Genomic DNA, 27,316 nt, shown 5'->3' with positions numbered 1-27,316 from the left:
GCAGTTGATGGTATATTCAATACTCTTCTTCAGGATGACAAATCAAAGGCATTGATTCGTTTATCATCCTTAGTCATTAGATCCCGATTTATGATATATAATTGCAAAGACCATGCCCTGGATCAGGCACACCTTAGTCTCTAGAATGACATTACTGCTCTTTAGCATTCTGAAGAGGTCCTTGACAGATATTCCTAATGCAATTCAGTTTTTGAATTCCTGAGTGCTGTTGCTAAGAATGTTGCTTGTGGAACTGAGCAAGCTGAAACTGTTAATAAACTCAATCTGTTATGATGCTGCGAATTTGTCCAGTGGTGACAATTTTATTTTTTTTTATGTTGAGATTCAATTCATATTGAAAACTACAGTCTTTGACTCTCTGCAGCAAATGCTTCAGGAGGAATATTCATCAACAACCTGTGATAGGCAGATGATGCAACCTTAATACAACAGATACTTCATGAATTTTTCAGTTAACATACTAGGAAAGCTAATCACTGTTAACTGGTCTTTCCAATGAGTTGGTTCTGACTCAATGGCAAACAAGAACAACAACAATAACTCTTAAAAGGAGAAAATACAGAATTCATTGATTAAAAACCAACAGTGAACATTGTTCAAGCAGTTATAATGAAGGATAAAAACTTCGGGAGGAGTGAACAATCTCAGAAAGACATATGCTAACTTTATATACTTTCTATTACTTCTCTTATACATCTTTGACTAGTTTTTAAGGACAAACATGAAAGACATTAAAGAGTCCAGGAGACATCTGCTTCTCTCACTTTAGATATAATTTTAAATTGTTGTTGTTGTGCACCATAGAGTCAGAACTGACCCACAGCTGATCCTCCAGCAGGTTTTCTGAGACAGCTGATCACACAGGAGGAGACTGCTTATCTTTCTCCCGCAGAGGAGCTGGTGACCTCACACCATGTGCCTTTGGGATTATAGTAGTACAGCTTCTTGTCACTAGGCCACCAGAGCTCCCTAATTTTAAATTAGAGGTGATACTTATTCTTTAGGTCTAGAAATATACATGGAGGAAGTACAGGTGAAACCCATTTTATCCCACCAAGTTGTGAGAGGCCAAGTGGCATGTTCTAAATCCATTTCTGAAGATGGTTTTCTAGGTAAGAATAACTATATCTTATTTTCAATCACTCCACATGAGAGGGAATGAGTAATAGTGGAGACTATTGGGGAAAAATATACATGCACAAAAGAACTAGATTTTTTAAAAAATGTAACTTTATTACTGTCTCTTATACAAGACGCTTCTGCAAGTGTCTTAGTACAATGACTCTTTGAATAAGTAGGTAGTACAAATATATAGAGTCCTGAAAGCACAGTGGCTAAGATCTTAGCCATTAACTGAAAGGTGTGCATGAACCTAGGGGTTGTTCTCAACTAGCAACTCTGCAGAAGAACAACGTGGTAGTCTACTTCCATAAAGATTTATAGCCATGGAAGCCCTACAGGCCGGTTCTACTCTGTGTTATGAGCCGTTACTTGTCAGGATTGACTTGATGGCAGTAAACAACAGAGGCACATTCGATGTACAATGGCTAAGTACTGCATGGCTAACTGAAAGATTGAGAGTTCAAACCTACCAGCAGCTTTGCAAGAGAAGAAGTTGGTGATCTGCTCTCCTACAGAGGGCAGCTCAGAAAACCCTTTCAAAGCAGTTCTGTTCTGTCACATAGGGTCAATAGGAGATGGGATTGACTCAGTGGCATGTAACAATAAAAACCTATGTAAAATAAATATGCATTAGGTATACTATATCTTAAATAATCAACCATGATAAGGAAGAAGAATAGAGTGAGAGAATATGAAAAATATTCAAAATGTAAACAGCCTTCAACATTAATTGTCATTACCGTGTCCCTGTTTGGCCTCTAGTACAAGCCATGTTACTGAGGTAAGAGTATAATACGCAGAGTGTTCTATGAGCATCATTAAGAGCATGAGACATTCAGCACTCTGAGTACTGGGTACACTTGAGTGAGATGCATGGTCTCTAACAACGCCACTGACAGCACTAAAGCCTGGCTCATAACCACATCCTCAGGCCTCACGGGGCAGTCGTCTGCTCAGGTGGAGAACACTAAGCCGTTTATTAGGCCTGCTTCCTATCATCCTCTCTAGCTTCCAGCTGCCCTTCCACACATCTCTAACATGTTTTGCCTCTCTTCTGCTTCCTTTCCGGACACTGTCGGAGGTTTTAAGATGCACATGACTTCCGTGTACATAATTTTCCGCCAAAGAGAGGGAAAGAATGCTCCAGAGCACACGCTATCCCTCCTCATCTGCAGACGAGCTTCTTGTGCAGAAGGAACGCTCCAATTACCACTCAGATAGGACAGCTTTGCGCAACAACTCCTGCTTCTCAGAGAGGCTTGGAACTCACTCTCAGAACCCAGATGCTCCCTACCCCAAAACACAGGGAGGACACCCTGTCAACGTCTGTACTGTGGAGGCTGGAGCTGGTGCTGTCAGCATGGCATTTCTGTTTTTCTAGCATCTTTCCCTTTCCTTGAAATTGCAGAAAAAGGCAGAAGGAAAGGTGGAGGGCATTAATGACAAGGCCTCTAGCACTTTATTTATGAGAACATCCAGAAATCTCTGTCTCCATTGGGTCGAAGAATGGTGTCAATTCTGCCCTGGAGACATGGATGGGGCAATGTTGCCAGTGTGCATTTTTTCCTTCCTAATAGTTTACTGATTCTGGTGTCTGATGACAGAGCTCAGATGATAATTTTTATAGCAAGGGAGTGAACAATAAGCCTGCTCTTTTTGAGGATGGGGATGGTAAATCAACAACATAAATGTAACCAGGGTTAGTTAGTGTTAAATCCCACATTTCCAGGGAGGGTAAAGGGAGTGGGCATTGGTATCAGAGAGAAGGACAACAGAGATCACTTATGGTGACCTTGAAGGGCTTTGGGGAGCACTGCCTTTACAACCCTGAGGCTAAATACTTGTTAACATGATGACTCCTCATTTCTCCTTTGTACTGGTATGCAAAGTTTTATGGTATTATTAAATTTTTCACTGTTGATTTATAGCCACTTTAAAAACACAACGGAAGTCTCAAATATTTTCTCATTTTAAAAAATATTTTCACCATAGAGAGTTTATTTTCATATAATTGTTTTAACATTTTAAAAGAAGTTTCTAGACTCTTATGCCATGCTTGAAGAATGTATCCTATGTCCCTCAAATTTGATAATGTTTTGCAAAGTTTACAACAATTGAATAATTACAGAATTAGTCTCTTTCTTAGTTGGTAATGATATAAACTGATATATAAACTTCACTAGCAGAAAGACAGCTTAGCAATATATACATTTTACTTGGGTAACTGTAATAACAGGAAATTATCCTAAGGAGATAATCAGGTGGGTGCATTTAAAAAAAAATTTGCATGAATGTCCATGTGTAAAAAGTCAGTCATTGTAGCATTTGTTATTTATAAAAATACTATCAACGAAATGATTATTTCAATGTTGTTGATGTTGTTGATTGCCATTGAGTCAAGCATGACTCACAGTGACTCTATGATGAAAGGACCTGATGCCTTTCTCTAATTATCATTGTTTCTCAAGTTCATAGAGTTTCCAGAGACTTGTGGTTTAGGAAGTGGATGCCGCTCCTGTTTCCAAATCTAGCTTAAACTGTGAGCTCCACCAAACAGTTGACCCCGGGCAACCGTTATGGCAATTATTTCAATAGATTATGGAATATACAACAACAACAACATCAATAACATAGTATAACTGTCTAAAAGATAATGCACATCTATATTTATGAGTTTGGATAAAATGCCTGTCACAATGTTGAGTGAAAGATTACAAAACAGTACATACATTTTTCTGTCATTTTGGGGCGAAAAAAGAGAAAAAGAGACAAATAGAAATGTGTGGAAATGCATCTTCCCCAAATATTAATAATAGTGATTATCTCTAGATAAAAAGAATTTGAGTGACTTTTATTTTCCTTTTTATACATCACCATTGTAACAAAATTAAACTTTTTAGAATTGAAAATTTACATTATTTTTTCATTATATTTTAAAGTAAAATACAACAATACTGAAAAATTCCCGAGGGCTTTTTATATTCATCAGCAATCAGTAACTCTCTTAATAGGATGATGTCACTGTCTGGTCAATTTCTTGATGGGTGACATCACTATCTGCTTGAAAGTTCTTTTCTTTAAATCTGATGATTTCATGTGATACACTGTTGTTCTTCTCTCAAATAACTTTAAAATATAGATGCTCAAATACTGTAAATACTCTAAATATCTATGTTAAGGTCACAGTTAAGTAAATTCTGTAGTTTCCATGTAATAGAATATTATTCAGACATTACTATGATGTTTCTAAAGAGTTTTAAATTACATTGGGAAATACTTATTATGTAAAATTGAACTGAAAAACAGGATACAATTCTATATGCACAAGGAATACTCTACTACGTTAAAATCCAGAAAAGCAACAAGAAAGTGAGCTGGGAAACTGTTAATAGTTGCTTCTATGAGTTGGGATTATGAATGTTTCCCCTTACTCTATGCTTTCTTAATATTTTATAATAAGTGTGAATTATAGAATCATGACAGAACTAAAAATAAATTAAAAAAATACAGCTGCTCAACAGCTGCCAACTTTTACCCCAGATGTATCTGTAATTTAGTTTTGAGTCAAGTGACCCTAATTTCATTTCCTAAAGTGAATCTAGCAGAATGGAATGTGTTCAATAAAAGAAAGACATCATTGCCACCAGCTCTTTCTAAGCTACCATTTTATAATGTTTAGAATAAATCTAAGCAAAGGATCCTTGTTGTGTATTGTAGAGTTGGAATCAACTCATCGCTGACCCTCTGGCAGGTTTTCCGAAGCAGTTAATTGCACGGGAGAAAACTGCCCATCTTTCTGTGGAGCAGCTGGTGGCCTTGAACAGCATGCCTTTGGGATTGCAGCTCAGCTTTTGGCTACTAGGCCAGCAGAGCCCTAGGTCTGCCAGTCACTAAAATTAAATTAGTCTGTAGTTTTCTCATAAGCCAACACCTGAATGCTGTTTTGAAGAATGATCAGTAGGCCATTAAAAGAAATAGAGGCCAATCTATTAATTTCAAATGAATTTATTCAAACATCAACTAAAGCTGAATAATGTCTCCTGTAGCTAAAAACATTATTTTCATTACCTTCTCACCCTCCTTTCCTCTTTTCCTCCCTTTCATTTGACCCTTTTTTGTACTTGGGCCGATTGGCAGCATCATAATAGATGGTGAATAGATTGAGATTGTTAAGAGCATCAGTTTGCTTGTCTCACAACCAACACTCTTGGTATCAGCAGTCATTAAATTTAAAAAAAAAGAAAAAAGAAAAAAAAACCCCAAACCAAAACAAAACCCAAATTGCATTGGAAAAGTCTACTGTCAGGGACCTCTCCTGTCTACTGAAGAGGAACAATATTAGTCTAGAGACTAAGGTGTGCCTGATCCAGGCCCTGGTCTTTGCAATTACTTGCCACATGCATTACAGAGCAGGACAATGACCAAGGATGATAAAAGAAGAATTGATGCCTTTGAATTGTGGTGCTAGAGAAGAATATTGAATATACCATGGACTGCTAGAAGAACAAACAGCTTTGTCCTGGAGAGGATGAAACCAGGCTGCTCCTTGGAGGCAAGGATTCTGAAGCCCCATCTGCCATACTTTGGGCATATTCCAAGGAGGGACTAGTACTTAGAGAGGAGCATTGTTTTGGGGAGGGTGAAGAGACAGCACAAGAGAGGAAGACCCTCGATAAGATGGATTAACTCAGTGACTGGGGTAATAGGGATAGATGTATTAGAGAAAATAAGGTTGGCTTAAGATAGAGCAGGTTTCAGAGCTGTTGTACATAGGGTCACTATGAGTCACAAGTGACTCGACAGCATATAACAACAACATACATTCTTTCTATCCTTCAATTAAATAAGTAGTTTTCAATATAGTTAGAACCCAAATGTTAATACATAGAGAACATTCACATGTGCCAATAGTACACATCAAGGATGATCCAATTCATATTAAATGAACATATTTTAGTAAAACGAATATAGAAGAAATCAGAACTGTCAGTTACATGAGTATGACAACAGAAGCTTGGAAATAAGGGAGAAAATAGATATCTTTTGAAAAGGTGAGAAAATGAATAAACGGGCTTAGTATGAGGAGAAGGAACCACAAAAGGAAAAGAGGAAAAAAAATATGTATGTTTCTTATTCTTTTGGTAGATGTTCTTTTTTTAAAAAAAATATTTTTATTTTATCTTGTTTACTTAAAATGTTCATATACCTTGTTTTTTCACATCAAATCTTTCTAATTTCCTTACTCACCCCTCTCTCTACCCTTCAAATTTGTGACCCTATGATTATCACCCTGTCCATCTTTACCCCTCTGTTCTTACCCTCTCCCCCTTGGATCCTCATACAAGTTTTAATAGTTATTTTTCTATTTCTACAATAATGGTCTTATACAATATTTGTCCTTATTCATCTGAGTTAGTTCACTTAGCATAATGCTCTTTAGGCTCTCTCAAATTAGGTTCGTTGTTTGTTGTTATGTGCCATCAAGTCGCTTGTGACTCATAGTGACCCTATGTACAACAGCCCTAAACTCTGCTCTGTCCTGTGCCAATTGCACTGTCTCGGACACTCCCATCCCGATTACCCCAGTCACTGAATCAATCCACCTCATAGAGGGTCTTCCCCTCCTGCGCTGTCCATCCACCCTCCCAAGCATGATGTCCCTCTCCAAGGACCGGTCCCTCCTTACAACATGTCCAAAGTATGTTAGACGGAGCCTCAGAATCCTTGCTTTCAAGGAGCCACCCAGTTTAACCCTCTCCAGGATGAATGTTTCTTTTTCTAGCAGTCCATGGTACCTTCAATACTCTTCTCCAGCACCACAGCTCAAAGGCATCAATTCTCCTTCTATCCTCCCTGGTCATTGTCCAACTCTCTGAGGCATAACAAGTGATTGCAAAGACCATGGCCTGTATCAGACACACCTTAGTCTCCAGAGAGACACCATTGCTCTTCAGTACTTTGGAGAGGTCCCTAACAGCAGATTTTCCCATGGCCTTTTAATTTCCTGGCTACTGGTGCCAAGGGTGTTGACCGTGGAGCCAAGCAAACTAAATCTGTGAACAATCTCAATCTCTTCATCATCCATCCTGATGCTGCCAATTGGCCCAGTGGTGAGAATCTTTGTCTTCTTGACATTGAGCCTCAATCCAGTGCTTTTTAAAATCAATGCTCCTGTATGCTGCATACTATTCCATCATATAACTGTACCACAATTTCTCAATCCATTAGACTGTGGTTGGACATCTGGGTTGTTTCCATATTCTTGTGATGATTAATAGCACTGAAATGAACACTGGTGTACAAGTCTCTGTGCCTCAGCTCTCATTTTCTCGGGGTATATTTCAAGCAGTGGAATAGCTGGGTCATAAGAAATTTCTATGTTCAGTTTTTTTAGGAAATATCAAACTTCCTTCCAGAGTGGTTTTACTATTTTACAATCCCACCAACAGTGTGTAAGAGTGTATATCTCACCAAATCTTCTCCAACACTTATTACTTGCTGTCCTGTTTAAACTTTGCTACTGCTATTGGGGTGAGATGATATCTCCTTATGGTTTTGATTTGCATCTCTCTTATTTGGCAGAGGTTTCTAAATCACCTATTCTTGTTCCTTTGAACCAGATGGAAGCCTTTAACTGTCATTAAATTGAGTTATTTGTGGCAAGAAATGGGCCTCATTCCTTTCTGTATCCTTAGTACCAAACAACATACCTGATGTAAAATAGAAGTCAATCAACAGATAACTGACAAACTGAACTGAATCCATTTCTCCAACATGCACTTGCTAAAATCCCATCATAATTTGAACTTGAATATAAACCCCCTCTCTCCTCTGAGCCCTACTTTAGTAGAATTCCTGGTGAAAAACTCAGACAAAGTTAATTGGGTATCAACATATTGTTGTTAGATGTTATCAAGTCAAGTATGACTCAGTGACCCTTTTAACAACAACCTGGAACTCTGTCCTGTCTTGTGCCATCTTTATCATTTCTGACAAATTTTGTTCTCATTGCTGCAGTCACTGTTTCAACTAATCTTGTCAAGGATATTATCCTCTTCTGTTGACCCTAAATATTGCCAAGCATGATGCCCCTTTCCAAGGAATAGCCTCTTCTAACAATATGCCCAAAGTATGTGAGACAAAGCTTCATCATCCTCGCCTCCAAGAATCATTCTGGCTGCACCGTCTCCAAGACGTATCTGTTTGTTCCTTTGGCAGTCTGTTGGATATTCAGATACTCTTCTCCAACAACACAGAGCAAAGGCACTGATTCTTAACTCTGTCATCTAAATTCACTGTCTTCATAGTTTTCAGATGTATGCGAGTCACTAAAAACTCCATAGCCTGATTCAAGTGCACCTTCAAACTGACATCCTTGTTATTTAGTAATACCTGAAGCACCTGCTGCAGAGGGTCAAGAACTGCAGCCTCCAATATGGATTGAGGCTCAATGTCAAGAAGACAAAGATTCTCACCACTGGACCAATTGGTAGCATCAGGATGGATGGTGAAGAGATTAAGATTGTTCACAGCTTTAGTTTGCTTGGCTCTACAGTCAAGACTCTTGGCACCAGTAACCAGGAAATTAAAAGGCGCATTGCCATGGGAAAGTGTGCTGTTAGGGACCTCTCCAAAGTGCTGAAGAGCAATGATATCTCTTTGGAGACTAAGGTGCGTCTGATACAGGCCATGGTCTTCGCAATCACCTGTTATGCATCAGAGAGTTGGACACTGACCAAAGAGGATAGAAGGAGAATTGATGCCTTTGAGCTGTGGTTCTGGAGAAGAGCATTGAGAATACCATGGACTGCTAGGAAAACAAACAGATTTGTCCTGGAAACGGTTAAACCGGGTGGCCCATTGGAGGCAAGGATTCTAAGGTTCCGTCTAACATACTTTGGACATGTTGGGAGGAGAGACCGGTCCTTGGAGAAGGACATCATGCTTGGGAGGGTGGAGGGACGGCACAGGAGGGGAAGGTCCTCTATGAGGTGGATTGATTCAGTGACTGGGATAATCGGGATGGTAGTGTCAGAGACAGTGCGATTGGCACAGGACAGAGCAGAGTTTAGGGCTGTTGTACATAGGGTCGCTATGAGTCGCAAGCAACTCGATGGCACAGTGACTTGTCCAACGCAATATATCTTCTGATCTCTTGACTGCTAAGAATGTTGATAGTGGATACAAGTAAGATGAACTAGTTGAAAACTTCAATCTGTATTTCATCTATAGTAATGTTGCTTATCAGTCCAGTGATGAGGACATTAGTTTTCTAGATAGATATTGAGAAGCTACATGAGAGCACCATATTAAAGCCTACAGTTTTGGAATGCTTGCTTCAGAACATCAAAGTCCTCCTCACTTTCAGCAGGCAAGGTTGCCATCTGAATGACATAGGGTGTTGTTGGGTCCGGATCCTCTGATCCTGATTCCACATTCTTCTTCATAGAGTTCAACTTACCGCCAGGCAGAGACCAACTGTGCTTCTCTGGTCAACTTGTCATCTCCAGATGTCTTCACCAGACCTCTACTTTCCTTCTCATTGGTTCTTAGCAGGGACGTGTCCCTTTCTACTCCCCTCCCGTCTTTTGGAAGATCTCTTTGGTGACGTAGTTTGTAGCAAGTTGTGCTGCTTATCCATTGACTGCACATCCTTGGTGGTTTGAATCCACCAGCAGCTCCATAAGGATAAAGATGGACAGTCTACTCCTGTTGCAATGTGTAGCCTTGAAACTTAATCGAAGGTCATTGTGAGTTGGAATCAACTCATGGCAATGAGTGCTTGAGATTTTCCAAACTCTTCATTCTACACCTATGTGGAAGCTCACATATACTCCATCCTTTCTTCTTTATTTATTTTTAAGAAATATATAGATGAGATGTCTAGGATTCATTCTATCTATCTCTCTATCTCTCTATCTCTCTATCTATCTATCTATCTATCTATCTATCTATCTATCTATCCTTCTTAAGAATCTTACACTACTAATCATCTCACACTCATATATACATTGACTCCTTTATTTGTCTTGTATTCTTCACAAAAGCATATACACCATGAAATGCCTCCAGTTTCCCCAAAATTTCTTTCTTGTCACTTCCCCTCTCTAGCTATGATGAGCTTTGGTTTCCCATTTTCTTTCCAGGAGAAATTCCAAGAGTTGTCCACATTTGCTGCTTCTGTTTCCTCATCTCTCATTCTCTCCTCATCTCATTAGAACTGCATCAAAACAGCTGACAATATTAAATGTATAACTTTCAGACATGACTTTACTTGACCTCTCAGCAGCACTTCACACCAGCGACTATTCTGTTCTTTGAAATCATCTCTTACTTTGGTTCCTATATTGTTTCCTGATTTTGTTACTATCTTTGCAGCTGCTTCATCTGAGAATACTTACAGCCTCATTTTTCTCTACCTGATTAAATATTACCAGTTCTTCAAGACTGACTGTGGGATGCCTTCTAAATCTTACCCAGTCCCAAGGCAATATTATCCATGTCGACAACTTCATTTACTACCACAGGTTGATCACCCTGAACCAATACCTCCAGCCTTTACTTTACTTTTGAATCCTATTGTAAATAATCAGCTGCCTAATCAGTATGTTAACTAACACTTATCAAAGCACCTTAAATATAACAACTCAAAACCAGAACTCAACGATTCTCCTTTTATTCTACTCCTTTGATGGTGTCTCCTATAAGTATGACTAATATTCTTTACATGGTTTTATAAGCCTCAAACTAGAGTCTTATTTCTGCACATCACTTTCATTCTCCACACTCAAACCATATTAAATATCCTAAATTATATCTGTTCCATCGCCCCCCTCCACTTTTTTATGTCACCATCCTACTCTATCTCTTGTCTGCTCTATGCCAATAACCTCCTTACTGATGTCTTCATATCCACTTTCACTTCTTTCAAACCATTCTCCGCAATGAAGCTGGCTTGATCATTTAGGGGAAAAATTTCCAAAAAGAAACAAAAAAACGAACAAACCACTTTGTATTTTGAGATTAACATGCAGATGCAATAAATACTTTAGAAAAATCTGGTATAATCTTCACTGTATAATCATAACATTTTGCATAACACTAGTATAATATCACAATCAGGAAAGTAATAAAGAAATAATCCATGCACTTCATTTCTATTTCATCAGAAACACACTTGTGCTTGTGTGTCTATTTAGTTCTATACAATCATATCACATATGCAGATTCATGTGACTGCCACCCAGTCACTACCACCCAGTCATGATACAGAACGGTTCCATCACAAGGATCCCTCCTGCTACCCTTTTCTAGCTATAGCCATCTATGATAACTTCTCCTTTCTAACTCCTTGCCACTATTAATGTCTTCTCTGGTTCTATAACTTGTCCGTTTCAAGAATGCTATACAATGCGAACATATAGTACATAATCTTGAGAGTCCTCCTTCTTTTGGCATATTCCCTGTGATCCAACTATGTGTATCAATAGTGTATTTGGGCTATTTCTAAATGTAAAGTCACTGTGTGTCATACGATTCAAAGCCACTAGTTGCTTCACAGGAGAAAGATGAGTAATCTCCTGTGCAATTTACAGCCCCTGAAATTCCACCGGAAGGTCAGATATGAGTTGGTTCCTACTCAATGGCACATAGCAACAACATATATGTGTATGCACACATACACACATATGGACCTCTAGTAGCTTGTTTCATAGGGAGCCGCAGTGTTAACCCAAAGGTTTTATGATTTTAATTCTCTTTCACGAAGTGACTCTACTAGAAGATGTGTGGGAGAAAGAGGAAAAAAGTCTTCTGTGCAATTTACAGCTTTGAAAATCCATAAGAGAGACACAAGTCAGTTCTGACTCCATGGTAATGAGATGAGATATGTGCGTGCATATACACACCCACCCACCCACCCATGTTGGTGTTGTCTTCCACTGAGACAAAACCTACACATAGCTAACCCTCCAGTGGATTTTCAGTGTCAGTTTAATTGCATCCTTCTCTGTGGACTGACCTTGTGCCTTCAGGACTGCTTCTTGCTACACATATATGTTTCTGGAATAAATACTCTTATGTTTATTGGGTTAAGTCTCTTTTTAAGGTAGACACTTCTATATTTAAATTTTCTCTAAGATTTCCAAGGTGTTTTTTGGAAAAATCACTTAAACCTGCTAAGCCCAGTTTCTTCATCTGAAAAAGTAGGATTATAATAGCATTGAGGGTAATTTTAAAGTTTACTTCAGATATTGTTTAAAGTATTTGGTCCAGTAACTAAAGCATAGCAGTCACTTGATAAATGCTTCTTTTATTGCTATTATCAGTATGATGCGGGATGGGAGTTTTCATAATCTTTCTACCTATCTAATTTTGATACATTATGTTAATTTATTGCTTCTTTGTAAATTTTCTATTCTGGTAACTTGGAGACTTTTAAAACGTGCTTCAAGTTTAGACCTTGGATAATTCTCTCACTCCTGGTTTCATTTTCAAGTATGTTCCGTTAGACAGATGTGAACCTTGTTTGGCCTTTTGGCTCTGATAATTTTCATTTCACTCAGTATTTCATTTTCTCACTTTCCACCTTAAGGATTTCTATGGTGGTAGGAATCCCTCTTCCTCATTCTTACCTTCCAGAAGAACATTTCCTAAACATTTCTTCCCTCACACCTTATGCTTCCCCATTGACTTTGGTTGAGGCATCCTGTTACAGCATCATGTCTATTAGGTGGAATGAATCTATCCAAATTAGTAAGGGCAGGAGTCTGGAATCCTTTTTCTTTCTTTCTTTTCTACTGAGACTTGTAGTAATGATCTGGATTAGTGGTACTCATAAAAATCTAATATCTTCATTGAGGGATTCTTCCAAGGTCTAGAGTGAAGGGAAGTAGCAAGCCCATCTCACTCACACTAAACTATATCTTCTGATCCAATGTTTATGAAAAGCTTTTGGTTTCTCAGCTAATAGTTTTTTGTTTTGTGTTTGTTTTTTTCCCAATGATTTGGTAATTTGGGTAGGGGACGTTATGGTAAGTTAGGTGCCATCAAGTCGAGTATAGCTCAGATTGGATCATCTCTACAAACAGGGGATCTGAATTTTGTCCTGTCTTGCACCACCCTAATCATATCAGACATTGCTGCAGTCACTGGGTCAGTTCATCTCATGGAGAGGTCTTCTCCCCCTGAAGCTCTGCCTTTCCAAGCATGATGTCCCTTTCCAAAGAAGAGCCTCTTCTAACAACATGCCCTAAGTATGTGAGATGAAGCTTCATTATCCTTGCCCTTAAGAAGCACTCTGGTTGCACTTTCTCCAAGACATATCTACTTGTTCTTTTGGAAGTCCATGGGATAAACCACAACTGAAAGGAATTATTTCTTCTAAAAAGATCATTTCATGATCTGTCCTAAAGTACAATGCAAAGAATGATAAGTGACTGGCCATATGTGTACAAAGAAGACCTGTTAATACAACTATTATTATTCAAATACATGCACTAATGGCTAAAATAAAAGATGATGAAATTGAGGAATACCATCCAGGAAGAGAGCAAAAGGTCATTATAAAGAAAGAGGAGAAAGAAAAAACCAAAATATGTCAGAAGAGGTGATAGAAATTGCATCAGAGCATTGAGAAGCCAAAACAAAAGGAAGAGATGCTGAAGAAAAATTGATGAGAAGAAGACTTCAAAGGGCAGCTCAAAAAGATAAAGCAAAATATTATAACACAATGCGCAAAGATCTGGAATCAGAGAATAAAATGGGAAGAACTCTCTTGGCATTTCTCAAGCTGAAAGAATGGAAAAATAAATTCAAGCCTTGAGTTCTAACACTGAAAGATACTTGGGTCTAAATCTTGAATGATCTAGAAAGCATCAAAAGAGGATGGACGGAATACACACAATTACAGTAACAAAAGAATTCATTGGCACTGAAAAATTTCTGTATCATATTAACAAGAGACAATGGTAATGAAGGATGAAGTGCAAGCCACACTGAAGGCAATCACAAAAAAATAAGTACACAGGATTTTACTGAATACCAATTGACATGTTTCAACTAAGAGATGCAACTCTGAATGTGCTCTGCAGTTTAAGCCAGGAAATTTGGAAGACAGCTGCCTGGCTGGCTGACTGGAAGAAATCCATATTTGTCCCATTTTCCAAAAAACTAATCCAAAAGAGTGTGGAAATTATTGAATAATTAATATATAATGCAAGCAAAATATTGCTGAAGATCATCCAAAACCGGCTAAAACAGTATATTCACAGAGAACCACCAGAAGTTCAAGTGGGGTTTAGAAGAGACCATGGCACCAGACATATCATCGCTGATGTCAGATGGATCTTAGCTGTAAGCTGAGAACACCAGAGGTATGTCTAATTTATCTTATTAACAATGCAAAAGCTTTTGACTGTGTGGATCATAGTAAATTATGGCTACCACCAAGAAGGGATTTCCTTATCACTTAATTGTGATAATGAGAAATCAATACCTAGATCAAGAAGATGTTGTCTAAATGGAACAAGGGAATACTGTATGATTTAAAATCAGGAAGGGTGAGTCCTTTCTCCATACCTATTCAATTTGTATGCTGAGCAAATTATTCATAAAGCTGGACTCTGTGAAGACGAATGCAGCATCAGGATCAGAGGAAGACTCATCAGCAATTTGCATTATATAGATTACACAACCTTGCTTGCTCAAAGTGAGGAGGATATGAAACACATGCTGCAGAAGATCAAAGACTACAGTTTTTGGTATGGATTTACATCTCATCATCAGGAAAACAGAGACCCTCACCACAGGACCAATAGTTACATTATGATAGTTGGAGAAAGGATTGAAGCTGTCAATGATTTCATCTTACTTGGATCAACGATCAACACCCTTAGTATCAGTAGTCAGGAAACCAGGAGATGTATTGCATTGGATAAATCCACCTTCAGGGACCTCTCTAAGATGCTGAAGACCAATAATGACTATTGAAGCCTAAGGTGTGTCTGACTCAGGCCATGGTCTTCTCAATCATCTGCTATGCATCAGGGAGCTGGACAACAAATAAGGATGACAGAAGAATTGGTGCCTTGGAGTTGTAGTGCTAGAGAAGAGTACTGAATGGACTGCCGAAGAACAGATAAGTTCATCGAAAAAGTGCAGCCAGAATGCTTCTTGAAGGCAAAGATGGCAAAGGTTTGTCTTTCATACTTTGGACATGTACTTTGAACAGGTGGGGCTTTTTCTTGGAAAGGGAAACCATGCTTGGAAAGATGGAGGGCCAGTGAAAGAGGAGAAGGCTTCCATTGAGATGGATTGACAAGGTGACTTCCGGAATGAACTCTAGTGTGTCAGAGATAATGATGATGGCAGAGGATAGGTCAGAATTCAGGATGGTTGTTCACTGAGTCACTGTGAGTCATATTTGACTTGAGGATACCTAACAACAACAATTAACTTTTGCAGTCTGAAACTGGGTAGGGAATAAAAGCTACTTTTCCTCAGAGATCTCAACACTTGCATCGATGAATTCTGCTTAGACTATCATTCTTTAATCCATCATAATTTTCCATTCATTTTTCAATAACCAGAGGGTTCACATTTCTAGTAAGCATTCCATCTCTCAAGGTCCTCCCTCCTCAATGGACTCCTATGACTCAATTGTAACATCCTTTCCATAGTTAGTCATTGTCTCATTTGCACACAAAGCACTCAACAGTTACACTTCTTACGTTGAGTTAACTTTTAAGGAAGCAAGATACTGTGCTCTATCTTTTAATTTCCCACAGACTATGGTGCTTTGTATAAAATAAGTGCTCAGTAAAATTTTATGGGGTACATATGGCTGGTCTACTACTCAGATTTTGCTTTGACTTGAGGGTCCAAGCTATAATTGATGTGGTTTAAATGGTTCCTGAAGAAGTAGCAGTTGACAATGAGAGAAAAGCTTAGGTGGCTGTGTTCTATCAGTGTAAGCCTGGAAATAAATACACACATGTAGAGAGTGGCTACAATGATGGGTTTAAACATAACAGAGTCCATGAGAATTCATAAGATCAGGCAGGGTTTTGTTCTTCTGTGTATGAGTCAGAGCTGACTCTATGACACCTAACAACACAGTCAGTCTGACTGACTATCTTCTATCTATCTATCTATCTATCTATCTATCTATCTATCTATCTATCTATCTATCCATCCATCCATCCCATCCATCCTGGGGAAAGTAGAAACTCAATGAAAGAGAAGACTCTCAACAAAATAGACACAGTGACTTCAACAATTGGCATGAACAAACCTGAGAAGACACAGGCTAGGGCAGGGTTCTCATCATAATCATCTTGTTGATATCTAACAACTACACAGACACACACACACATTCCCTTTATCTATTGTGTGTATTGGTTCCATTTTCGTTCATGCACTCTGCCACCCTCCCTTTGGTGAGTGGCATCCACTTCCTAAACAGCATGCCTCCCGAAACTCTATGAACTTTGATAAATGTCGATAGTTGTAGAGGGGCTTCAGGCCTTCTGTTCATAGGTCTCCATGAGCCATGCTCGACTTGAAGGCAATCAACAACAACAACATGGTCTGAGAGGTAGAAAGGTTAAGAGAAAGACGAGCAGAAGGATATCTAGGGAGGTGATGTTCCTAGCTGTGTTTATGTTGCTCTATGAAGTGTTTTGATTCTCTGAATTAGTAAAAAGATTGAAAAAAAAAATGTAGCCACTACTACCAAAGAGGGTAGAAAAAAAAAGTCAAGGCGGAAGGGTCCTGAAAATGGTGTCTGAGAAATAAAAGACAGTGAATATTTTAAAGATCACTGAATTTAATTTATTCAACCTAAATGCATAAAAGTACAGGTGGAGACATTATTTATGCAGGTATATGCAAATCACTTTATAAAATAGGCAAAGCCCTTCTGCTTTTTATAAGTTGCCAAGGTGGTTCCTGATATTTTAAAAGCTATGCACCTTTACTGTAATTTCCTAAGAGTTGGAATCCCTCTGTCGGAATCACAGTCATTGTCAAAGCAAGTTTATTTTTTTCTCTCCTCTGGGACATTTACAAGACTCTTATAACCATCATAAAAGAGTGGTTTCCACAGAGATGTGACTGGAAAAATCCCCTGGAAATTGCTGAGAAGCAAGTCACAATGTTCAAAGCAGATAACACAGACTTTGAAAACATGAACCCATCTGACCTCTTGAATTTAGTACAGTGAATTCCTGAGCTCTGAAACATGGGGCCCGGCTGTGCATGCCATATTGGTGCTATAAGACTGGCAGTAGGTTGGCTGTGCCATGGTCTATTTCAAACTCCTTCACAGTGCCCAGTGTTGCATGTTCCCAGATGACATTTGGTTGGCAGAAGCTGGGCCTCCAAAGCTGGCAGTCTGGAATGCAGCCCACTGTGTTTTGACAAACACATAATTGACCATCTGATCACCAGCCTACGTTCTGCACTTAGGTCACTGGAGGGACCCAGGCTTTCAAGAGGTCCCTACTCCTTGTCTTGTTCATCTTCTCAAATCTTAGTCCAGAAAGCAACATGGAGAAGACTTAAAAACACCCACACACATCCTCCCATTTGCAAAAGAGAACATGGTACATAGACATAAGCTGTTGAAAAGTTCCTTTAAATTGTCCTGGCAGCCCAACGTGAACAAGAGAAAAAGCACACTTATGGTGAACTCTAATTCCGCAAAAAGGGATGAATATATGGAGTTGTTTCAACACCCGGCTGTTAAGTTGCAATTCCATTCAACGGCATGGAACTTCTGCTGAGGAAAAGGCAGCAATGGAGAAGTGATGGGAAATTAGGGCAGTGACTGATTTCAGGGGAGTATTATTAAGAAATTGTTTAACTTCTAGGTGAATGAAGGGAAAAGCAGGACCCTGGGGATATATTTTCCCTTACCCATCTGCTCTTTCCTCATGACCACCACGAGCAGAAAGGATGGATTCCTCGGGGACCTGGAGGCAGTGGCCCTGATTTTGCTGCAGAACTGCAGTCCAGAGAGCTCAGTGTGAGGTCAGATCCAAACTGAGGTCTCTCAATCCCACAAAGATATATTTTGATTTGAAATTGGGCCCCGTACAACACATTAACCTTTCTCCTAGAAGGCAAGGATTTCATGTCGGGCCAAGACATGCTAGAATTATGCAAATGTCAGTGTCTATTTCAATACTATCAATAGTCTCTCCCCTCTACCTCCCTCCCCCTCAATCCCCAGTTTTCACCTTTGACCTTGTCTCCCTATTTTCTTACTGTCACCAGAGAGCTCTTTCTCTTTTAAAACTGATGAAAAATTCCTTTAAATTGTCCCCGTGGCAATTTAGCTCTCTAAACATAAATTTGTTTAAAGTTCAAGCTCCCTCAAGTGTGCAGGATCAAGTTCAGGCCTCCTCCAATCTGACTCCTGCCTGCTTTCCAGCCCTGTCTCTCAGGGCTCCTGTCTCTCTCAAGCCCATGCTCCCACCCCACAGGAATCCTTGCAGTTCTCCGCATCTGGCAGCTGTTTGAGGCTGTCTGCCTTTGCAAATGCTCTTGCTTTCCCCCACAACTACGATCCCCGTTTTATTCCCTTCTCCCTCATCTACATAGTAAACTGCAATTTATTCTGTCTGACTTGGAGATCTGGTGTGGGGACTGCAACATAATGCAAGCAGGCACTTCTTCCTTTACCCCTTTGTGAAATCCTGTATCTGCCGCCCGTTCCAGCACTTAGCATATGATATGATCTTTATTTGCTTATTTACCTTCTCAGTGACTGTGGCAATGGGCTTAGGTGTGTCAGAGATTGTGAGGATGGCACAGGATAGGACAAGGTTCAGATTTGTTTCAGTGGGTCACTATGAGTCGTACTTGAGTCGACGGCACCTAACAATGACAACAATAATCATACCTTAATAATAAAGAGTATTTCTTATTTATCTTTGAATCTCCAGGACCAAACATAATGACTAGGTTGCCATAAGTATCTGTTGATTGACTAAAGATATGTGCATGATGATGAATAAGAATTAGTGTTAGTAGTGTCTATATCCATGCAGGAGTGGTATCCACTTCCTAAACAACATGTCTCTGGAAACTCTATGAACTTTGATAAATGTCGATAGTTGCAGAGGGGCTTCAGGCCTTTTGTTCATAGGTCTCCATGAGCCATGCTCGACTTGAAGGCAATCAACAACAACAACAACATATTCATGTTAGGAATCTATTAGCAATTGAATGAAGGAAGAAGAAGGTCCCAACAGTAAATCATTTTCTGCTGGTATCACAGGAGCTTCTTTCTGGTGGGCTGGGATGAAAGCAAGAGTTAACAACAGATGCTATGATAGAATAGCTTTTTAAACTAGAATGACACTAAAGCAGAGGATTATCACCCTTTTTAATGTTTAATTGTCCTGACCTTGAATCTGAGGCTGAACTGTAGAAAAGGGCCTAAGCAATGAGGTTGAGTATCCCATATAGGACAAGTCTGGGCTATCTGCTTCAGGACAGCATGACAGGTCATTGAGGGCTCTCCTTTGATTATGCTAATAGCAGTGCTGTTGTTGTTATGTGTTATCAAGTCAGAACTGAAAGCTGACTGACCTTTCAGCGGCTTTTCAGAGGCTGCCCATCTTTATCCCATGGAGCTGCTGGTGGATTCAAACCACCTACCTTTGGGTTAGCAGCACAACTCCTTAACCATTAGACCACCAGAGCTCTCTAAAGAGTAACAGGAGGGAACATTCTTGGGAGAAAGTTTGGTAGCTATTTTACTCACTGCAGTTACATCGATTCCAACTTAATAGAGATCCTCTACTGGGTTCCAGGGCTGTTCACTGTTATGGGAGGAGACTCCTTGTCTCTCTTATGTCAAACTCCTGGTGGATTTGAACCACCAGAGGTACGCAGCTGCTTGGCTTAGCAGCAGAAATCGCTCATTGTTGTTAGGTGCTGTCAAGGGTGCCTCCTAGTGACTGTGAATCCTGTCTTACTTACCATCCTGCCTTTCTTACCATCACTAACATACTTGAGCCCATCGCTGCAGTCCCAGTGTCAGTCCATCTCATTGAGGGCTGTCCTTTCTTTTGCTGACCCTCCAACTTTCCAGGCATAACGTCCCTTTCAAAAGGAAGAGCCCTTTCCAACAACATGTCCAAATTATGTGAGAGGAAGCTGTGTCATCTTTGCCTCTAAGGGGCACTCTGGCTGCGCTTTCTCCATGATCTATCTAGTTTGTTCTTTTGGCTCTCCATGGCATATTTAGTGCTTTCCCCCAACACCACCACCCAAAGGCATCAACTCTTCTGTTAACTTGCTAAGTCCTACAAAATGCAGTGCCAGCAGGAGAGAAGGCAGGGAGAACTCCGGAGCTATCTAGAGGAGCTTGAAGAGGTAGAAAGAAGAGTGAGACAGAGTGACAACGGGCTGTAGAGGCATTTGAAAGATTGAGGAGCTAACATTCTGACCTGTTCCCAAGAACTTTTCCTTCTGATACAGGTCCCTGGGGCGCAATCGGTGTAGTTCTCAGCTGTGTTCTGGGGCATCTGAGGACAGCAGGACTGCCAAAGGCCCCATCACCCTCATGACATAAGGACAGCCTCAGGATTTGGAACAATTCAGGCGAGCCAGAATCCTGGCCCAGGGATAGGGACACGAATGGCCTCTCGGCTCATTCTTTGTCACCTCCCTAGCCTTAGATCTTGTTAGAAAAAAACAGAATCTCTCTAGAAGCTGCTTGACTGGTGGTTGATGTAGCATAGAATCAGTTTCACATTTTCCTCTGAGCCACACAGACAGCTTCCCAGTGACATTTTTTTTTCTCTCTCCCAGAGGTCTCCCCCCCTTCCCCGCCCTGATTTCTAATCTGTGACACAGGTCTGCAGCCCTCTGTACAGCCTGTGTCTGAGGCTCGCCCTGGAGTGCTGACGTCATAATAGCTGAGCGTGCACTGTGCTGACTCATCCCCGGTGATGTGAGGATTAATGCCTTGTCTAACACAGAGCTATTATGCGAAGTGTTTTTACACAAAAGAACTGCAACAAAAAAATGATTTGCCAAGCAGAAGACTAGAAATATGCAGTGCTGGGTAACTGAGGTGAAGGAGGTGGAGAGGGAAAGTGGTAACCATAAGCCTGCACACTGACATCCTCTAAGGCATGGACAGACCTGCTCTATCAACACCGAAAATCACCAGACTTGTCAGGGGCAGGCAGGACCCACCCTGCTATATAATGCATTACACACATCACCGATCTTCAGGGACTTTAATCAATCTCCTTTCTCTGTCAAATAAATGTCACGTTAGACCTTAGCATTCTTTGGAGGATTCTGCTCCCCTAAATCTATCTGTCACTAGCTTCTCAGTTATGTTAGTGCAAGCCATACACAAGTAAAAGAACCTTGGGAACCCTCTTTCTGACTGTAGCTTAGAAGAAGTAGCTTGGACTGAGGAGGGAATCAAGGAAGCAAAATATTCTCTTGTTGGGAATAAGGGATCATGCTCACCAGAGTGGCAGAAGCAGCTGGAGGGATGACGATTATTTATCACATTAGGTGACTGTCACTACCTGCAGTATCTCTTGGGTGGCATCTCATGTGGTGGCTTCGCATATTTAGGCTCTTTGCCCCAAAACCCCTTTCAAGTAGCTCAAAGTATAATTTATCCCAAAACATTCACTGTAGCCTGCTTTGGGCTTTAAATAATAAATGTCCTCTCTTTTCATCTGAAATCAAGTTTCTTTTTCCCCCAAATGACTTCTCATCTTTTCTTAGGGGGAAAAAAAAACAACCAACACAAAACACACCAACATACATAACGCAAAGAAACCCCAGATACCTACTGGCACATATGAATCCTGGATTTTTTTTTCTTTTTTACTCTGGACTTTATAATCTTTCCACAGTTTCAGTCCACTGATTTTTTTCAATCTGTATTTCTTAGTTAAGAGATACTAGCTATTTTGTCAATAAATAAAGCTCAAATATAGAAGCTAAAATTAAAAACTATTGAGCTTAGCGATAGGTGCATAATTGAAGAATAAATAATTGCCCATTGATTGACAGTGAGCAAAGAGCCCAACTGTTGCTGGTATCTGGCTGGGAAATATCAGCCATAGTTTAGAAGAGCAGTAACTTTTGCAAATAGCAGCTGCGACTGGGTAAAAGACAGTCTTTATAGAAGGACGGAGTTGCTGTCGCTGCGGGTCTATTTGGACATTCTCATGGATGGCAACTGCCCCTACCACCAACAACACTAACCTTCTGCACACAAAAAGAGCTGGAAAGCACCCTCAAAAAGTGCTAGGAACCAACACCAACCAAAGCCAACCAGAAAATATGCCAAAAAGCTCTAAGATTTCCCAGACCTGATAACTCTTATGAAAGATAAAAAAACCATTTTACTTACATGAAGAGATGAAGCAGGCTACAGGCTGAAGGTCAAAGAACTGAAAAAGCAGAGAAAAAACAAAGCATTAAAAACCAACCGAATTTAAGGATAAATAGAACTGGTTGATAAATAAAGACCGGTATTATGAACTAAATTTTACCATCTGTCTCTCTCATTGCTGTCGATTCAGAAATGACTCATAGCTACCAGTCGTTTCCAGAGGCTGTAAATTACATTGGAGATTGCCTATCTTTCTCCCTTGCAGCAGCTGGTGGATTTGAACTGCTGCCTTTTGGTTGGCAGTGCATCTTCCTGTCTACTAGGCCACCAGAGCTTCCTTTGCCATCTGTAGCCCCCTCAATAAGGGAGATCCAATATCAAAAAAGCTTTCCAAAGGAGTGACTTCCTGCTACAATGACACATACTTACCTGCACAAGGAGTGCCCACATTTGAGTATTAGCTAGAACTGTGCTCGGCAGTAAGGAGCTCTGGTGGTTGGCTAGTCCATAGGGAGTCACCTTGTGAAACCAAGGCTGTGCCTCCCTAGTGTTTCAAATCTGCTAGCAGGGATGGGAGCGGCCAGGAGAGAGATGAATTACATCCTCCTGTGTGATTTATAGCCTCTGAAAACTTGCTGGAGGGTCAGCTATGAGTATGAGTCAGTTCCGACCCAATAGCAGTGAATTTGTGACTTGTTTTGGGGAGTTTATTTTTTTTAGTGTTGTACAATATCTACTAGGCAACTTGGTCTACTTAAGTTTATATTAATAAAAATTTAATGCAAATTACTAAAAGTTCAGTCCTTGAGTCACACCGGCCACACTGCAATTTCTTAAGAGCCACATGTGGCTAGCAGCTGGCTTACTAGCTAGCACATAAATAGAACATCTCTGTCACTGCAGAAGGCTCTACTTTTATTGCAGAAGCCTCCATAGGACAGCATTAATAAGTGAGAACTTTACTAAATGGTACATGATTAACATTAGCCTAACCAAGATGTGTCAAATACCATTAAACTGACTTTCTAAATAGTGACCTTTCCTTTGGTCAAGGCCAATAGCACCATGTGCTCTTACTTGTTGGTGTCACTGAGAACTGTGCTAAGTTGGCCTTGGTACATTGGCTTCCCTTTTCTCACATTTTCTCTTCTTACCAATTTTCATCAACCCTAGGAATGTCCTTGCCATAATGGAAAAGGCCTGGATAAATAATCTTAAATGAAAATATCTAACCCAGTCCCCACATACTTTTCTAATGATGGACACTTTAGGAATCAGTCATACAGCTTTTTCAAGGATCGTAACAATTTCTTATTCAATGTTTGCTACAACAATTCTTTCTTGCTATCTTGAAATCACAAATCAAGCAAGTTATTATAGGCCTACTCATCATTGTATTTATAACTTCTTTTTTAAAAGCATAAAGTAGGGGGGGGAAAATAGAAGACCCTTTTATTAGAATGACATAAATAAACCAGAGAAGGATGCTAAGAAAACAAAGCACCCTCTTGCCACTCAATCATATTAAGGTGTAAAATCTTCATCTTTTTGACACTGTGATTCAAACTACTTTACACAAGGCCACTCAAATCATGTAAAACAAACTTCATTAACAAATGCTAGTAGAAGACCTGAAATATATTTAGCACAGAATAGGCTAACAGAAAGAAATAATAGTGAAAGAGACTTTATTTCCTTGTTGTTGTTTGCTGTTGAGTCAGAATGGACCCAGAGCTGACCCTCTAGTAGGTTTTCAGATAGAGTTAATCCCATGGGAAGAGAATGCTCATCCTTCTTCCACAGAACATCTGGTGGATTTGAACCATGTGCCTGTAGGATCACAACACAGCTTAATTTACAGATAATTTAGGAGGCTGGACTTAATGAGGAGGAATATGTCAGTAGGATTGGAGGAAGACTCAAACAACCTGCATTATGACTGAAGTCTTCAATATGGATTGAAGATCAACATTGAACAAAGATTCTCACAACTGGCAGCATCATGATAAATGAAGAAAAGATTGAGATTTTTAACATTTTCAGCTTGCTTGATTTCACAATAATACTTTTGGCACCAGCAGTCAGGAAATCAAAAGATGAATTGCACTGGAAAAGTTTGCTGTCAGGGACCTCTCAGTACTGAAGAGCGATGATGTCAGTCTAGAGACCAAGGTGCACCTGATCCAGGCATGGTCTTCCAAATTACTTGCAAAGTAAGTAATTGTCAATCAGAAAGCTGGACAATGACTTAGGATGATAGAAGAATCAATGCCTTTCAATTGGGGTTCTGGAGAAGACCTATTGAATATACCATGCACCGTCAAGAGACAAAACAGGTCTATCCTGGAGAGGGTGAAACCACGCTGCTCCCTGGAGGCAATGATTTTGAAACTCTGTTTCACATACTTTGTGCATGTTACACGAAGGGAACAGTTCTTAGAGAAGTATATCATGTTTGGAAAGGTACAGGGTCAGCACAGGAGAGAAAGATTCTGCATGAGATGAGACTGACACAGTAACTGGAGTAATAGGGAGAGGTGTGTTGGGGACAGTGAGAGTGGTTCTGGGTAGGGCAGGGTTCAGAGCTATTGTACATAGGGTCACTATGAGTTGTAAGCAACCTGATAGCACATAACAACAACAAAAAACATTGGCGCAATTTCTGAACAAACAGATCATTGCAGAAATTCTCCAAAGATCTGGTCTTCCATGTATGGTCAATGCAAACCCCTCTCATTTGATGCATAATTATGAAGCATGGTGTTCTCCTTGGACAAGAAGAGTTGAGATGAAAATCTGAGGTCTGAGTCATAAGGATTGTGAACATAAGAAAGACTGAGATCGCCAATGCTTTCAGCTACTTTCATAAAATTGATGAGTTTAATGAGATTTTTAAGCAAGATAATTAGATTATATATGATTCATTGGCAATACATACAAATCTGAAATATATATAAAAAAGAGATTGAGTAGTCTTCAAATTTTAAAACTCTAAGGGGTTTCTTTTTTGCTTGTTTTGTTTTACATTCTAGTCTCCTTTAAAACTAACACTGGTGAGCTCTGGTAGCCTAGTGGCAAGAAGCTGTACTGCAATCCCAGAGGTGAGCAGTTTGAACCTACCTGATGCTCTGCTAGAGAAAGAGGGACAATCTCCTCCTGTACCAGTCAGATCCAATTTGATGGTACACCCGCCCCCCCCCCCAACTTTAATGTTGACTATTGCTCTGGTACATTTTCTCTCTCTCTCTTCCTTTTGCCCTCTCCTGCTTCTCTCCTTTGATCTTCCTCCCCTCCTTTCCATCTCTTCTTTTTGAGCTTAATTTCCTTCTCAACCTTTTGAGGGAAAGGAGAGAATATTACTAGCTATTTTCTCTGGAATATGTTAAATAACCATTTTTCTGTTGTCTGTTAGATACCCAATAATTCTGATTACTCAGAATCATGCTGTTCTTATATCTAAACAACAACTTCCTTTTCAAAATCTCAAAGAGAATTTATAAATAAATGTTAATAAAACAAAATTGAAATGTTGATGTGATAAGAGATAATATAAATTGCGCCCAGATAGACTAATAATTCTAAGGTCTGGAATGAAAACTACCCGTTTTGGATGTCAAATGACACACAGGCTGTCAATGACAGGAATCCAAGATAGAAAAAAAAATCACAGTATGTATGTTACAGTCTAAGACAAACTAAAGGCAAATTAAATTGAAGGTTTTATTGGCTATAATTATTGTCTTTATATATTAATGAAAACTCATAATACTGAACACAAATTGAATACTAAGGCTGAAAATTTAATCTCAGAGTTCTTATACAATTCATAAATGTTCATAAAAGTAAAAAAAATTCCTATTTCTTGATTGAATTACAATTTACTATGCAATTTGGAGGATATGTTTTAATCTACATAGACTTATTTTTGTTCATTTCAAATTGTTATTTTATTGATATGTGCCCTTTCTGTCTAAGTGATATTCACCTTAAATGTCTGCAAGTTGTTTTCATCTGAAATGAGAATTATCTCTAATAGCTTCACATAAGATTAAAAATTTTACATTAAGCCTTCTGGGTTCAAAGTGCAAACATTTAGCAAAGAATAGAAAATTGTAAAGCTCAAATTAGTCAGAACACTAACATGGGGGAGGGAGATGAGAATAGAGAGAAGGAGAGGCAACAAGTAGCGATGGAGTCTAACCTTAGTTTCAAGATTTTTAAATGGAAACTATTATACAGTGTCAATCTCCAAGGAACTAAATTTGTCCAGCTCTCTAATGCATAGCATATGACTGAAAAGAACATGGCCTGACACAGATACACCTTAGTCTTCAAAATGACATCACTGCTCCTCAATAATTTGGAGAGATCTGACTACAGACTTTCCCAGTTCAATAAGTATTCTTATCTCTTGATTGCTAGTACCAAGCATATTGATTGCAGATCTAACTAAGATGAAATCATTGGCACTTCAATCTTTTTCCCATCTATCATGATGCCTATCGGTCCAGTAGCCAAGGATTTTTGTTTTCTTGATGTTGAAATGCAATCCATATTGAAGGCTGCAGGGTTCAACCTTCTTTAGCAAGTGCTTTAATTCCTTTTCACTTTCAGCAGGCAAGTTTATATCATCTGTATAACGAAGGTTATAGAAGCATCTTCCTCCAATCATGGTGCCACATTTTTCTTTATGAAGTCCAACTTCTTAAATAATTTTCTCAACATAAAGATTAAATAGGTATGGACAAAGAGTACAACCCTGATACACATCTTCCTTATTTTAAACTATGT

The 27,316-nt window shown here is 39.4% G+C and overlaps 1 protein-coding gene across 2 annotated transcripts in view; it reads right to left on the bottom strand.

Annotated features, from left to right (window-relative positions):
* The window catches only part of ZBTB20 (zinc finger and BTB domain containing 20), a 390,835-nt gene that overhangs the window by 195,229 nt on the left and 168,290 nt on the right, over positions 1 to 27,316 (bottom strand). For both annotated transcript variants that reach the window (XM_006884270.1, XM_006884271.1), the window contains exon 2: positions 22,544 to 22,583. The gene's annotated coding sequence lies outside the window, so the exon portion shown is untranslated. The remainder of the gene's footprint in view (positions 1 to 22,543; positions 22,584 to 27,316) is intronic.

This window comes from Elephantulus edwardii, unplaced genomic scaffold (assembly GCF_000299155.1).
Source record: "Elephantulus edwardii isolate Elephantulus edwardi_28Jun2011 unplaced genomic scaffold, EleEdw1.0 scaffold00032, whole genome shotgun sequence".
In the NCBI taxonomy this organism is placed as follows: domain Eukaryota; kingdom Metazoa; phylum Chordata; class Mammalia; order Macroscelidea; family Macroscelididae; genus Elephantulus; species Elephantulus edwardii.
This window is presented reverse-complemented; position numbering and strand designations above follow the sequence as displayed.